This window comes from Nilaparvata lugens, chromosome 1 (genome assembly GCF_014356525.2).
Source record: "Nilaparvata lugens isolate BPH chromosome 1, ASM1435652v1, whole genome shotgun sequence".
Taxonomy (NCBI): domain Eukaryota; kingdom Metazoa; phylum Arthropoda; class Insecta; order Hemiptera; family Delphacidae; genus Nilaparvata; species Nilaparvata lugens.
Window position 1 is genome coordinate 16,987,095 of NC_052504.1, and position 12,193 is coordinate 16,999,287.

The 12,193-nt window shown below is 32.4% G+C and overlaps 1 protein-coding gene across 1 annotated transcript in view; it reads left to right on the forward strand.

Annotated features, from left to right (window-relative positions):
• Positions 1 to 6,265, forward strand: part of LOC111052157 (pyrokinin-1 receptor) — a 119,555-nt gene extending 113,290 nt beyond the window's left edge. The window contains exon 9 of the mRNA XM_039432288.1: positions 4,474 to 6,265. The gene's annotated coding sequence lies outside the window, so the exon portion shown is untranslated. The remainder of the gene's footprint in view (positions 1 to 4,473) is intronic.
• The last annotated feature ends 5,928 nt before the right edge of the window (positions 6,266 to 12,193 follow it).

Below are 12,193 nucleotides of genomic sequence, written 5' to 3' on the forward strand. Positions count from 1 at the left end.
ACTCAATGATCATTATTTCTCTCGCGTTTATGTTTCGGTACGTATAAAGCAGCTTAATCAATTTGGAAGCAGACATCGAAATTCACGATAATATTGAAACATGCCAATGTGCTAGTAGAATTAATATCAATAATATTGATGGTGCTTATTAGTTACATACTACTAACGTAATATTATATAATAGGATTTTACGGTGAATCACCGCCTTCCTTCTTTTAGTCGGATTCTCCATGTTTGTACTAACGTAATAACAAATATAAAAATTAGTTACAGATTTATTGCATTATAGAAACTAATATCTTTAAAAACCTGACTTTCCAAATATCTTATGACAAGTAATTATTTTTTCGCTAGGACTACTATTGAATGGAAAAAATATAAAATACAATTTACAATTTTCACAAAAAGGATACTTGAATTTTTAATTTTTTCTCTTCTAGGACAAGTGTATGAACGGATGCAAATGATGACTAATATCATCTTATATTGATGAACAATGATGAACTAGTGATGACTGAAAAAGTCTTAGTCAATGATTGGTCAACTTGAACTAAAAATCTCAATTTTCATGGCATAAATTATTATTTTACCTTCATTATTGCATTGGCATTTTGAAGCTTAATGAATACTCACTACTGAATTGTTGGATGCTTCAAAATTAACTTGATATTTTTTTTACATCTCCATTGTCATCCTCAAAGCTATTGAAAAGTTATAAAAACTCCCTGAAGCATCCGGCAAGCTGAGGGTGAGCTCGAACTTCTCTCATTTTAATTAAATAAATTTTATTTTGTCACTGGTAACTCAATCCGGCCTTTTGGTGACTCTGTGTTCACTGTGAAATGTAATATCAAACAACCGATGTGGCTTGGGGGGCACACAGGTACATCTGTACATCACCATTAAAAGACTGCTACTTTTAACAGTTTCTCTGTTTTTGTTTCCAATGCAATTTGTGTTCAAGTTCTTGTTCACTCACAATAGATATTTATCTCGGGTCACTCCCGTGTTTCGGATGGACACGTTAAGCCGTCGGTCCCGGCTGTCTAAAAAGCAATCGTTAGGTCATGTCAGAGGCCCTGAAATTGATCAGTTGCGACCTGAAAACTCTGACACCAGACCTGATCCAGCTAGGTCACACGATATTATTATTACAATAGATTTACTCCAAACCGGAACAAGTTGTGACTTCAGCAGCATCTATTCATTAATTCAGCAACATTACTGTATACAAATAATAATAGAATTGCATTTTGTAATATCATGTTATCACAAGAATATATTTTTCTCAAATGATCATAGAAACTTTATAAATGGTTTTGTCAAATGGTAAATGAGATTTTGAGATCATGGAATCTATGGTGAGGTCCACGTTATAATGGCAGTGGAGAAAAACGTTGCCGATCCTCTGTCTTTCCAATGCTTTCTATAGACGGTTGCTGATACAGGTTTATTGATGTAATATTGACGGTTCATTCTCGTTTGAAACAATCAATTATATTTTATTAAGCAAGAAATTATATTTTTCAATAATTTCGTAATGAATTTTTATAATTAAGATGAAATATTTTGTTAATTAATCAATAATCCTACATTGTTAAAAGACGATCTGGCAACAGAGCAAAGCAAGAAAGAGATAGAGCTATCCGCTTTGTTGTATGATAGACAAGGGTAGAAATACCATTGCTAATCAAACACTGCCTTTATTTATTTATTCGTTCATTTATTTATCAAATCATTCAGAATTACACAACTTACAGAAAAGTACCACAGGCTTATAATACCAAAACGGTTCCGATTCTAATTTATACAACAGTCCAAATGTAGCTATAGTCTAAGAGATATTACTTTTTACACGGATCTCTCTCGAAGATAGAGAGGCCCGATGCTCTCTCCTTCACTAATCACTACTGCCACTATCTAACAGCATTCTCCCCACTTTTGTGTCCAATATTGTGCGCAGTATGCTTACTCCTCCCCACTACTCTGTCCATGCTACAAACTTTGCAAGGAGAAGAAATCTGTTTCCCCTCTTCATGTTAAAAGTAATATCTCTCGGACTATAGGTTATGTGTCACTTCAACATTCTTCAGTTACACACTCAATTTCCCAATTTACAATTCAAAACACACAAAAATCATTTTTAAATTAAAAAAAATACTCCTAAGTTGAATTAAATCGATAACAAATATTCAGAAGATTCCAAACTTTGAAAAAACTAAATAATTTTGACACCGAAAACACAAACACATTATAACTTGGACCTCACTATAGAAATTCTCATTCTTCAAACGGCTTATCAAATCTCTCAATAATTATTCTCTTCCCTTTTCTTATGACATAATTTTATAATGTTATCAGGCTGTGAGAATTAAGCGTTCAGAATATATTCTCTGAGACGCGATTCAACTGTTTTAGTGCAAATTGAATGTAAATCTGAAGCTCACTTGACACTTGCTACTCAATAGCAATGGCGGTGTACATTCAACCACATCACACATTTCAAATTTAATCAATGTAGGCTACGTTTGATGACTAACATGTTGAACAGAGATCACAGTTGATTCACTAGGATTGGCTGGCGCCCCCTCAATCAAAGATATTGTATTGGTTGCTTCCAATGAATGGATGCTGTTGGCTCTGTTGATAATCTATGTTAGCTTTTCAGGCCCAATTGGGAGGGAAATGGAGAGAAAGCCCACTGCCCATTTTACAATGTTGACTTCTAGAGCATATTCAAGCTGAGGGAATTGTTTGGGTTTTGGAAGATTACTATATTTTTCATGTAATTAAATAATAAACTAATCCAGTATTGAGTTTCGAAATAATGTTAGAAATAAAATAATAATATTTCTAAACAATTGAATAATTGAGAATCGTATCCAAGACATGAGCAAGTACAGTACATGGGAATTGAAAAACAAACATTGTTGAGAAAAGCTTATTAACGGAACAAATTAATGATATTATTCAGAAGTGATAGGGAAGAACAAAGTCAAAGCAGATGAGGCAGAAAAGATCCTTGACGTAATCTAATATTCCCTTCAGGACAACATTCAAGTTCACTTTCCTTCCAAGCTCCTAATATTCAAATTATTCTTCGACTTTCAGAAGTGAATATTCCCTTCATCTCTAGTTCTATCAGCATAACGTATGTTCTGAAAACGATCTTCTCAAGATCATCCATTATAAGATTGTTCCTCTTTAATCAATGGCGAACCTCTCGCTGTAACAATCAAGGGTCATTAGTATTCTCATGAATTTGTTTCTGCGGTAAGGAGAGCTTCTGTCTCTCAATTTTTTCTTTGAAGCTTGATGGAAACAAGCTTAATTTGAGTGCAGAATTTTCACTGAAAGATTTCCCGACGGAAAAGCATCCTTGAATAATTTTTTTAAGTTGCTCTCCTTGAAGAAGATCCGCTATTGTGAATGACTCCAAAGAGTAGAAAGTTGGTTCTGGGAATTTAGAATGAGCGCTTCTCAGTTATATTGCGTTATTGTTCTATCTACCTATTCCAGGAAAAGGCTGACACTCAGTTAGACAAGATGGAATTATCTACAGAGAAAATAATTCAGGGATGATTTTTTTCTCAGAGAGGAATTTATTTACCAGAATTTCCTCCCGCTAAGAGGATTGCGTAAGATAATATTCCCATTTGATGGGGATATATTTTACGCATTATTGTACTTGAGGAAGAAATAAAAATATTTAGGGATGATAATTTTCAAAAAGAGGATGAGGAATAAGATATAGCTTTTGGTTGTGTATTACGTACAGTTTGCTGTTGTATTTGATTTCGAATGATTGAGAAGTTGTTTTTCCAAACTTTATTGAAAAATGATGGCAAATGTTAACTAAATATTGTTTTGTTTGAACCATACACGTTGACCAATAGCAAAATGTAAACGGAACGCACGCTGTGTTATTATCACGGAGCCGCCATTTTTAATAAACTCTTCAACTAAGAACGCACGATGTTGTCACACTAAATCTGCATGTCATGGCGCGTCTAATGACACCATCCCCACCCTTCTGCTCAAACCCTTCTTCGTGGAATGCCCTTCCAAAACCGGAAAGTTCAATATGACTCACTCTGTATATTATTGAAAGTAGAACTTCATATTTTGAATATCATAGAAATGCTGTTCGACTACAGTGGCGAATACTATTACTGAGATTATAGAATAATAGGCCTAAACACGAATTATTGTAATACAACCATGAATTAAGATGAAATAAGTTGCCAGAAGTATTGATTATAATCAATTATTATGAATCATTGTTATCTTATTGGATCTCTCGAATTGAAAAATGATTATTCTATTAATGGATAATGTTATTGATGGTTTATGATGATATTATGAATGGTATTATTGATAATGACTATGTTCGCTCATGTAAAGGAAGATAAAGTTAAACATTTCTGATGGATATCATTCTCATTCACTTGAATAATTATTTTATTGTTCCAGACTAACATAATATTCCAGTGTTTCTTCGCTGCTACTATTTACCTTCGCGGCTCCACTATGTCTTCCCATGTGGGGATTCCTTGTCAAAAGTTGAACTTGTGGGCCTATGATCAGTTCCATCATAGAGATTTATTCTGAGAGTGATATTTTTCAAACAATGAATCATTATTATTTTGTTAGCTTGATGTGAATTGAACTACAAAATGGTTTGTGAAATAAGCTAGGCCTACTTCTATATTATGAAATGAACTGAATGTATAAAATTAATTTACCAAATAATATCTATTTCATTTTGAGAGTTATACACAATTCGATGCTGTTCGCTGATTTACTTTCAGCTCATTCAGTTATATTTTCTTGGATTTACTGAAAATAATTCGCTGATTTATTTTCAGTTATATATATTTTCTTGGTTTTACTGAGAAGAATTCTTCAATAAACTGTGACTATGATGAACAAAGCCATCGAATTCAATCAACAATGGATGCTACAAAATACAATACACAAATCGAATTTGTATAGAATATTGTAAATAAATTGATTTTCATAATTTTCAAGATTGAATGTATTAAATAGGATAAGTTTTTATCTTAAAGGCATGCATCATGCACTTGATATGAGCTTCTATGTGTATGTTTTATAATATTTATGATCAAATGTTTCTAGATCGAATACTACAATCCGATAATAGTTGAAAAAATGTATATATAATACTTGAGTGACTTGACTGGAGCTTCACCTCCGCTGTAACTCATTGAAATTTCTTGTAAGTCTTTATGGTATCTAATCATTTGAGACAAGATAATTAGGGTACTCTAACAATGCATGTCAAAAATTTTTGTAATTTATACAATTTCAAATCACTTGGTGTTACATGTTGCATTTTTGTGACAATGAGGTATTATGTACTTACAGTGTAAATTAAACGTTGGAAACAATCAATTTGAGCAGAATAAAACTTTTCAATTTTTATTTGGATCTTCATTCAAATCACTGGTCTACTAGTAGGATATAATTATTGATTTATTATAGAATATGAAGTTTTAAATGGATGAAACAACGACTAGAAGTATCAATGTGCTTTAAGCTTTAATACCCTTAGTCTCGGCACTCTTCATTCCTACAATAGGTTCTGATAGAAATATTTATGATCAAAGTGTTAGCTCATAAATGTTTATTTGTATGGATGTGATATTTTGATTAGCTACTATAAAAAATATTCAATTTTGATTCTTGAGCTGTTTCCTGGTTGCGTTAAAAATGTATTCTTCTATTAACAGGGTTGAATTTTATATAATTACAGTAATGTGTGTAGTGATGAGAATGATTAAAATATAGGGAGCATTTCATAGGATAGCTTTCATTATCATACAAACTTCTACATAAAATTTATTCTTGACCAATCCTTTGCATCAATGTGTAGGTATGATAAAAAAATTTGTTGTTATTCGAATGGGTCTAGTCATGTTCATTGCCCTCTATTTGTATAATCTAGCTTATTGGTGTTCTTATCTCGATATGTCTCAATATTTAATTTTTCATATTCTAAGAAAATAATATCATTATTACAATTAAACCCGCTCAGTAAACTCATCTCTCTCGACTGAAACAAATATTTTAGTGATGATATTCCGGATTATGTATGAGAATAGATAATAGGGACAGTTAATGCATGAAGAGTTTAAATATTTATTCACTTGTTAATAACTGTTCTTAACTAACATTTATTTTTATATTCGTGATGATTGTATCAAATGACTACTTCTATGTGCAACTTATTATATGTTTTTAAATCATTAAAATGTTTTTCTCAAATTACTTACTCCCTATTGCCAATTAACAATTATTCCTATTAAAACTGAAACTGACTACCTATTCCCATTCCTAAATCCCAATCAATAATAGCAATAGTCTCCTTACTTATATCGTCAATCTAATTATAGATATTAATCAGCGTAATAATGTGAATCTTAAATCTGAGACTCTCTTAGAAACTGATAAAATTGAAAAATGGATATGGAAACTGGAAGCCATTGGTTCATATTATTTACAATAAAATTTGATACTGACACAACTGGCCCGAGCGTCCGAGTCTTTTGATGATGTTTTTAATTCATGTGATTCAACATTTCTGAATATTGTGACAAACAATTAATTTTTGTAAGATCCAGGCACTAGGTATAATTGATGCTCTATGCAACAATGCAACTCATTCACAGACAGAATGATGTTCTTTCCTCATTCCCTTATTGTCTTCATTGCTTTTTCAGTGTATTATATCCAGGCTGTATTAGTGATTGCACTAAAGGCTATATTATATCCAAAGTCGATATTTACAAGTTAGGCCTACATTGTAGCTGAGAGTGGTCAATTTTCTCATATTTCCAGAGCCTTGCAATAATTCTTTTATCAGCTACTTCTTTTCCTCCATTACTCCTCTTTTCTAAATTTTTTCAATTATTTCTAAAATCGCTTTCCTTTTCCTCTCACTTATCTTATGCAATCCTCCAATTCCTCTGCTCTCCTTAACCTTACAATATTCTCCAACCAAAAAGCAGTATATTTTCAAGTTTTTCATGTTATCTCTTCTGAATCATTTTACACACATTTTCTCCTTCCATTCGCCTAATTATTTGTAGGTGAATTGAGGTAAGTTTGTTTATATATTTTGTTTATTAATTTTGTTTATATATCTTTAACATGAGGTAATCTTAGCGACTGTTTTCTAAGCATGAATAGTATTTTCATTATTCTATCGATATTCCAATGGAAGTTATAATTACGAGACTCTATGTGTGAATTCTCGTAACCTCCCAGTATGGGAAGCTCGAGGCTGGGAAGTAAGTAACGTTGATCCATTTCCATGAATCTGCGATTTGGTCTTACCCTTCTCAGGTTGCTCAAAATAATCAATCTATTTGAAGTTTGATTCTGAGAATTTGTCGGCTGATACTTCCAAAAATCCTCTTAAAATATTCGCATGCAAAAGACTCGTGCGAATATGGTGCAACATGTGAAAAACTCAATTATCAAAAGTTTCTTCTTCACTTCATGCATGTGCATGTACTTTATATGGTAAAGAGCAGTTTGATATCTTGAGAACTTTTCGACTAATTTGAGAGAGTTCCAATTTGTGTTTTCCGTTTTATTATTGGAGATATCATTTTTTTTGAAGTACAGAACCTGAAAATTCAAATTCTATTTACAGTATTTACATGATTGTCACCGGTCACACCAATCTTCAACTCAAGTACAATAATGTGAGAAAATACTAAATAAAAAAGTCTGTTATAGAAATAAAAGTAATATAATCTTAAAAAATACAGTGCATTATTTGACAATACTGAGAATCATACCCAACTCGTGACAACTGTGCGAAATATTTTTAATCTCAAAGAATGTTCACTGTTCACTTCAACATGCTCTCCACGCCAATTCAAAAGTTATAGCAATCAGAGTATAATATAGACGTAAGTTTACCCGTATGCTTATTGGGAGCTATATAGATTATAATTATGAGCATGTTGCTAATTTCAATATTTTTTATTGATTTCTCGTTATTGATTGAATTTGGAGCATTGATGTCCAATTAATATAAGGACTGCTAACAGTTTAAAGTGAATCTCGCTGAACACTTATACGTTCCAGTTTTCCAATTTCTATTAGAAGCAACCATCTGCTACTATATTTTTTCCGTTAGATCAATGCATTTCCTGGGTATGAGAAATGTTAGGAGAAGCGCCTTCCAACTACCACAGGAATTTTTACAGTTGGGAAGTCAGCAATCGATTTTTTGCCTTTTTCATGCAGAATCCCTATATCTCCCTCATGTTAAATTTTCAAACATTCTAAAAATTACTCGCACTTAGGTTTCCGATATTTCGTGAACAATATTGAGTAATAAATATGTTGACTGTTTTTTTGACAAAAATTAAAACAAGACGACAAATTAAAATTGTATTTTTGAAAATCCCCTTCAATTACGTGCTCACAGCGAACGCTTTGTGGGGAAACTAAGGAACTGGGACTCAGAATTATAATGCGTCAAGAGTCGAGAAGGATGTAGTTCAGATGATATATTGATGAAGAGTGTAGCACTCAACAAAAGACTCAATCCTGAATTCAAATATTGCAACAGTCTTGTTTCGGGTAGCATCCCAATACATACCGATACTCTCTCATTAGAACTAGAAGCTCTTGAAATTCGTTGGTTTCAATCCCAAATTTAATGCCTTTTAGATAGGGAAAAAGACAGAGAGTGCCGTGGGGAGATAGGGAGTATGAGAAAGAGTGAGATAGTGACGGAGTGAGAGAGAGAATGCTGGAAGAGTTGCAATTGGGAAAATTGTCGGAACATCCCTTTCTCCCATCTTCTCATCAGAAATCTCCATTCCAAGATAAAGATTACAATGCAATTTAGCAAGGATACATTTCAGTTAAAGAGCTTTTAATTCCATTTCTCATCCGCTGGGAATCTTCTCGATGAAATCCTCATTTTTATAATAAAATTATAATGGGCCTCATTACGTGGAATTTCGAGTAGCTTAGTGAGTAATTATAATAGCTGAAATGGATTTGAGATAGAGTATTTCAAAATTCATCTGGAATTCGACTTGTAACGTGTTAGGCTAGTTACACACACATCGATTTTTGGACGTACGATTATTTGCCGTCCTTATAAATTCTATTAAATTAAACAGATAATGTTTGTCAAGCTCCGTTTAATCTGATAGAACTCATGAGGATGGCAAAAATCAAATGTCCGAAAATCGATGTTGATAAGGGGACAAAAAATCTTGAAGAATGAAAATGAATAAATCTGTATTAGACGGAGTTGGAAGAATATTTGAGTTTCTATATAAAGTTTATCATTTTTACGACCAAAAATCTTTTTGTGTAACTGGCTTAAGTGTTATATTCTATTACATGGTCTGTTCGTTCAGATTTTTTCTTATCATGTTACAGAATTTGTGAAAATGCAAACACCATTTATGGAAAAGTGTTTGAAAATAAAATAAGAATCAAAACTAGCTCGTCGAAAGGGTTTCTAATAAATTAAGAATATAGTAAAAAATACTTGCGCAAGTAAATATAGTATTAAAGGTATTTTATTGGAAAGTAACGAGTCAATACATATCAGAAGTTCTATAAATCAAAGAAGCATAAAATCTAGGCTAGTAATACATATTCATATGATCTTTAATTTCTGCAATATAATCTGCGATAGTTTGTTGTAGCTCTGATTCACTAGATGAATTGCTCTATTTATTCCGTCAGGTGCCGAATCTTGCACCCTGAGATAAAATATATATTCTTAACAAAGAAATCTATTAGAGACCATAGAATTTAATATATATTCGGATTATTGGTTGTCAATTTATCAAGCTGATTTTAAGGAATCTATTTTAAATGGAATTGTCCAAGTCGACAAGTATTGGCAAGCTGATATCGCAGCTACATGCAAATGGATGCATATGATTATAAAATAAAAGCACATGGTAACGTTTCGTGCTGTAGAATTTAGAGAATAGTATTTAGCCTGTGATATTTTATTGATTTCGATTATTGTTCTATTTTTATATTATATATTTTTTATCGCTCTTTATATTTTTTGCTCTGATCTATTTTTGCAATATTTGTTAATATATGTATCAAATTGTTTATGGTGTGCGATTTATTTTAATTCCTCAATACTATAGGATAAGTATTATATATATATTTTTTAATGAATTATCAGAATTATTGTGGAAGCTCATATCTGGGCCTATAAAGATTTTTACGAGACTGTATCCTATGAAAAACCACGACCTCATTTTTATAATTATTAAAATATTTCATGCTCTACCGACTGAGGCCAAGCAGGAGGCTAATCGTTATTTAAATATAAAAAATAACGTGACAGTGTGTAACTGGCTTAAGTGTTATATTCTATTACATGGTCTGTTCGTTCAGATTTTTTCTTATCATGTTACAGAATTTGTGAAAATGCAAACACCATTTATGGAAAAGTGTTTGAGAAGAAAATACAGAACCCAGAAAGAACCGTGTGAGTACCTTGTATACATGGAAGTCTCATTTGTTTTCGGCAAGTGAGTGAAATCATCAACTTCCCATCACAATATTTGATTTTTCATTCTCACTCTCAAAAGTTTTCAACATCCTGATCATATTAATTAAATTCAATCAATGGAATGGACGATTCAATCTATGAATAATGGAATGTCATATCAATCATCTCCGGATTCAAATTCTTACTATGTCCATAATTGAATAGCAATCTTTGAATATCTATTTCAAAGATATACATATTTCAATAATAATCATTATTTAAAATTAGTGAAAATTTTTATTTTCTTTCTCGTTGAGTCATTTTAACTCCAAGAAAGGTATACGATTTGAAAAAGCTAGTTCGTCTTCCTTCAAAAACTTTAAATTATTCAGAGCTTCATTAAATGCTCCACTCCTCTATTGTCTCAGTACGACTGTCCCACTTCTTCAAGGCACTCCTCCGACACCTTACTCAGTACTTTTCGGAGTCAACACTCAGCTGAAGAGAATGTCACATCCCACTAACTTGTCACTTGCTTCATCTTATGGTTCTGTGAGTGAACAATTTGCAGTGTCTTCAGTAGAATGTCACATCCAAGTAAGGAGTGAAACACCAGACAAATCTTGAATAAATAATTGTATCACTTTTCCCTACTAGGAAATTTCTTGTCATGCTTTTTTATGTATTGCCTTTCGAATTGGATTCTACATTATAAAAAAAGTAAATTCGTAAGGCTTTTGTTGGTGGGGAGTGTCCCTTTCGAGAAGGTTCCACCGCCTGAATATAATTATAATTTAAGCCGTTAATGGGCCTCACGACTGTCATACTTCAGCCGGGACCGACAGTTTAACGTGCCCATCCGATAACACGCGAGTGATCTGGTTAAAAAACGTTTGGTAAGGAGAGGGTCTGAACCCGGGATATCTATGCTGCTATGCAAGCATTCTACTAGACCACGGATTATAAAATCTCTAGATTATAAAATCTCTTTTCTTGGTGAGGGCGGAATTCAAGTGAATGAATAAGAAGAATAGATTATTAATAAAAATTTAACTTAGTTGGGCCTCTGTAGGAGAACTAGTGAGCAAGCTTTCACCTCTATAACTGAAACTAGGCCTAAGCACTAAACTATTATCTCAATATCTCTCAGTTTCGATTTTGTGTAGGTATCCTACTTATGGAATGAATTATGAGCTTCAGTAGAAGAGGTCCAGCCATCCAGCCTGGAGGCCATAAATAATTTGGAGAGAAATTATATAGCATTGTAATATTATATTTCAGACAATCAAAAACTGTTACTCTGTTCATGAATAGTTTTCAATTACTAGCTATAACTACAGTAGCCTATTTCACGGCAATATACAATACTTGACAAACAGATTCAATATAGATAATGTATTTCGAATTTCAGAAATTGAAAAGCACTAGCCATATTCAAACTTACAGGAATGATCAGTTGGACAGTGTCATTCAGAAGAATTTCTTTCTATAAGCTATGTTTCCGTGAAAGGAATCTGTTATTCCAATAACAATTACAGTGGAAATGGTTTGAATACGTAGTCCTTGGGACTGTAATATCCATATCCAATCGGTTTATTATTTTTTTATTCATCCAATACCTGAATTGAATCAAATGTTTGAACCGGATTTTAATTCTCATAGCAGTATCAG